This window comes from Lontra canadensis, unplaced genomic scaffold, assembly GCF_010015895.1.
Source record: "Lontra canadensis isolate GAN:19392208 unplaced genomic scaffold, GSC_riverotter_1.0 scaffold1778, whole genome shotgun sequence".
Classification (NCBI taxonomy): Eukaryota; Metazoa; Chordata; class Mammalia; order Carnivora; family Mustelidae; genus Lontra; species Lontra canadensis.
The window spans coordinates 4,295-9,038 of NW_022632762.1; the positions used below are offsets into that span (position 1 = coordinate 4,295).

At 47.2% G+C, this 4,744-nt stretch overlaps 1 pseudogene; it reads right to left on the reverse strand.

The window, feature by feature from the left end:
- Positions 1 to 690: 690 nt before the first annotated feature.
- LOC116863601 lies at positions 691 to 4,740 on the reverse strand (annotated as a pseudogene).
- Positions 4,741 to 4,744: the final 4 nt, after the last annotated feature.

Consider the following 4,744-nt stretch of genomic DNA (forward strand, 5'->3'; position numbering starts at 1 on the left):
GTAGATCTCAGCCTTCACTATGAACCAGCCAGAATGGGACAGACACACAAGTCTCCAGACAATGGTGTGAAATACTGCCTTATCATACAGAGGCTGCTACACAGGACCTCATCTTTAACAAAGCAAATGGGTGCAGAATAAGCCATTCATTCCTCTCCATTTTTAAACCTGTGACTCAGACTCCAGGGGGAATTCTGAACCAAATGTTCTTAGAGGGGAGAAGCAAGATTTACTTCAGAAAGAGAATCCCGACCTCACATGCGCCTACCAGGTATCTCCCAGCCCTCTGCTCTTGCTGTCCTTTGAGCACACATTGCAACAGAGCAGAGCTCTGGATTCTGCTACACACAGGGGCACAGGGAACCTTCATTCCCACGTGCAAGGAGGAAAATGTGCTCTAGTACACCGAAAACTTCCATAGTCCGTAGTTCTGTCTTGACATAAATCCGAGGAGGATCGGCTGGCAGAAACTCTCCCAACTCCTGATTTAGTGAAATGCAAGCATCTCTCCCTCGTGTGGCCCAGCGTGTAGCTGGGTGAGGGTGTCTTGGAGTGGCCGGGATATTCAGCAGAGGAAAATTCACATATAATGGGTGGGTGAGAAATGCCTAGTCTCAGACTCCAAGTGCAAGGTACAGCAGAGTCCCAGGCACCAAAGAACACCCTGGAGGTTCTCAGCAAACAACTTACAACTGCCATTACTATGTGGGAACACCACTTGGATTTCTGGGAGCACACTGTCCCTTCTGTCCGCACCCCTCCGGCACAGCACCACCTTGGCCCAGCCATGAGTTAGGGAACTGAGAGTATGGGCTGTGTGAAGACATGAGACCCGGTGGGAAGAGCACCAGGACTGGCTGGGGCAGTTAGCCAATCCCATCACCTCCACACAAGGCTATTATAGTCCCACAAGAACTGACCTGCAACATCCAGGCGGAAGGACACCTTCTGGCCCCCCGGCCTCACAGATGTACTCCCCAGCATCTGCTTTCCCCGCCTGTTGCACCACCAGCCGCCTGCTGCAACCCTTAGCCTCCAGGCATATTTTGGAGCTCGCACTCAGCTTCTTCCCGTCCTTGTACCATGTCACCTCCGTCTTGTCCCGGGCCACCTCACAGCTCAGTGTGGCACTGGCCCCCGCCTTGGTCTGCACCTCACTGCGTGCTGGCTGCTCCTTGGCAAAAGCCAAAGAGGGCTCTGGGGACAGAGACAGATATATATGTTAAGAGACACAGAGCTGGTACCACTTAGGTCACACGGAGGAAAGCTTCAGAGTTCAGTTAATTTCCTACTTGGAGCAAATGCCATCATGTGTCCAGCAGGCTGTTGGAGAGTGTCTGCAAACATATGCCTCCTGACCTGGGGCCCGAGTGTACATTTGGATGTATCCATCCCAGGTGACAGCCAGCCCTTGTGGGGAAGTGGGCCTATTCACTCCTATACCCCCAGCACACGGTATGCCCACCACACACTACATCCTATCGGTGTAACTTATGGGGTAAGATACATTGGCTTTAACGGATATTTCCAAAATGGTTTCAGAAATGGTTTTGCCAATTTACACTTCCACCAGAAGTGTGTGAGAGTTCCAATTCCTCACATCCTTGCCAACACCTGAGATTGCCTCTTTTCTAAAACTGCATGACTCCCAGTAAACTCAAGTGCGTACACACAGAACCTCAGAGAGTCCGTGCTGTGAAAGCAGCCAGCCATGCACACAATCACTGGCACAACCCAAGTGAATGCTGGCCTATAGCATGCAGGCACCAGGCACCATGGTAGTGGCTGGAAGCATGAGAGTCTGCACCCAATCTACTGAGGGAGACAGGCAAGCACATCAGTCATGACGGCAGTGATGCCATGCTTGGGTGTAGTTAAACAAGGCCACACATGTGAGAGAAGGGATGGACGGGACCCTTGGGCTCTGGGGCCAGGGCAGACCTCTCCGAGGAGCGATGAATGACACAAGACAGCTTTGATTCAAGCATAGGGCAGACATTCTAATAGAGGGGAGCCCAGGGCCAGGCTCTTCTGTAAGGATGCTGTAGAGTCATTGAGGATGGTCTAAGGGAGCGACTCAGGGATGTGGGGTCCCACTGGCCCTTGTTTGTCCCCTAGGGACACTGCTGTGTCTGGGCAGGACATGGTAATGACAATGCAGGCACAGCACAGCTCCCAGAAAAACAGGGAGACCACTAGTACGTGCACACTTGTGTGCATAGAGGGGTGCAGTTAGAGGAGGATCCAAGTCTCCCAGGAAGAGGGACCATGTAGAATTGAGCTGCCACTCAGCCATGTTCCCCTCAAGGGTCTGATGAATTCTGAAGCTGCTGGACACAGGAGACTGTGAAGCCCCGCAGAAAACCTCTGAGCTCCAGAGCAGACAGCACACTCTGGCACCTTGCATTCCAGGGAAGATTAGCACTGAGCATCTGCTGGGAAAGGGGCCTCACCCACACCTAAGCATCTGCAGGAATTTGGGGAAGACCATGCCCAGAATTGGGGCCCACCAGAGACGGAAGGCCCTGATCAAAACTGCAAGGGGGGCCCCGAGCCAGCATGGTCCTGGAATGAGCTGAAGTTTGGCTGCCCTCTCCCCGCTATCATAGGAAGGAACAACCCTCTTTCTGGAATAAGATAGCATGATCTATACCCAACAAGTTTTCTCAAGCAATGTCTGACAGTCAGTGGAAATGTTGCTTGTGTGTCAAGGAAAGAAGTAAATAGAAAACCAAAAAAAGAGGACAATATCAGATGATGGGTTATTATGCTTTTTCAGACTGGGATATACCCATGATTAATACTGTTTTAAAATGAAACTTTAAAAATAGATCAACCATAAGAAATTTACTACAGAGTCTGGAATCTATAAGAAGTCAATCAGATGGAAATTATATCACTTGAAAATAGTCAACACAGTATAATAAGTGAGTCAGACATACTCTAAGCAGAACAGAATATTAGGGAATTTTAAGGCACGTCAACAAAACACACAGAATAAAGGAGAGAGAGAAAAATAATTAAGAGGCAGAAAGAAAGATGCATATGAGACATGTGGGGAAACACAAAATGGTTAAAGAAAATGTAACAGAACTTGGGACAGAGGAGAGAGATGAGGCAGAACAGAGATAGGCCAAGGATAGCCTATGGTTGAGGAGAACATAAACCCACACACTCAAGATGACCTGCGGCCCCAACCAGGACGAATAAAAAGGAAACCACACCTAGGTTCATCAAGGTAAAACTGCTGAAAACTAAAACCAAACGTAGTATCTTAAAAGCAACAGGAGAAAGGAAGGAAGGAAGGAAGGAAGGAAGGAAGGAAGGAAGGGAGGGAGGGAGGGAGGGAGGGAGGAAGGAAGGAAGGAAAAGAAAAAGGAAAAGAAAAAAAAAAGTCCTTGAAGCAACATAACAGAACTGACAGTTGATGTTTCAGAAGAAAATATGGGACACAGAAGACAATGGAATGATATCTTCAAAATGTTAAAATACTTGCCATTGACTCTTAACAACATAGGGGTTGGGGTGATGAAGTCTCATGCAGTCAAAAACCTGTGTTTAATTCAACTCCCCCAGAATGTAACTACTGATAGCTTGCTGTTGACTAGAAGCCTTGCTGATGATTCAAACTTGACCAATACACAATTTGCTATATGTGTTATGTATTACAGACAGAACTCTTCAGTGAAGTAGGTTACAGGCAAGAGAATGTTACTAAGAAAATTGTAAGAAAGAGAAAGCACATTTACCATACTGTACTGTATTTATTTAAAATATCCACATACGAGTGGACCTGTGGAGTTCAAACCTACGTTGTTCAAGAGTCAATTGTAGTTACAAATTACAAAATTGTATTTACAAATTACAAAAAAAGTGCTATTAAAATGTAATGTGATTCCCAGAGAAAATATCCTCAGAATTAAAGGTAAAATAAATACATTTCCATATAAGAAAAAAAAATAGAGCCTGAGAAGACCGGCTAAAATAAATACTGATGACAGAGTTCTTCAGGCAGAAAAGGTAAACAAATAATCTCAGAATATGGGGTCCAAACCCTGGCTCTGTGGTTTTCTGGCTGTGTGAATTTTGGCAACTTATAGAATTTTCTTAGCCTCATATTAAAATGCAAATAATTGGGGTGCCTGGGTGGCTCAGTGGGTTAAGTATCTGCCTTCGGCTCAGGTCATGATCCCGGAGTCTTATGATCGACCCCTGCATCGGGATCTCTGCTCAGCAGGAAGATTGCTTCCCTCTCTCTCTCTCTCTCTGCCTGCCTCTCTGCCTACTTGTGATCTCTCTCTGTTAAATAAATAAATAAAATCTTCAAAAATAAATAAATAAAATAAAATAAAATGGGAATAATCAGAACTCCTCCTCTGAGGTTGTTGCAATGTTTGCCCAAGTGAAAAGACAAGAAGCACTCATAAAATACAATCATGGTCATGTAATTCATAACTGCTGGCTGCTGCTTGGGAAACTTTGTGACCAAACAGGACATGAGACGTCACCTGCATGCACCCCCACTCTGGAGAACTACTGTGCTCTAAGGAGCATAAGAAAGACCTCAAGGAACCCACCTGTGACGTCCAGGCGGAAGGACACCTTCCGGCCCCCGGCCTCGCAGCTGTACTCCCCAGCGTCTGCCTTCCCCGCCTGCTGCACCACCAGCCGCCTGCTGCAGCCCTTGGCCTCCACGTGCACGTTGGAGCTCGCGCTCAGCTTCTTCCCGTCCTTGTACCACGTC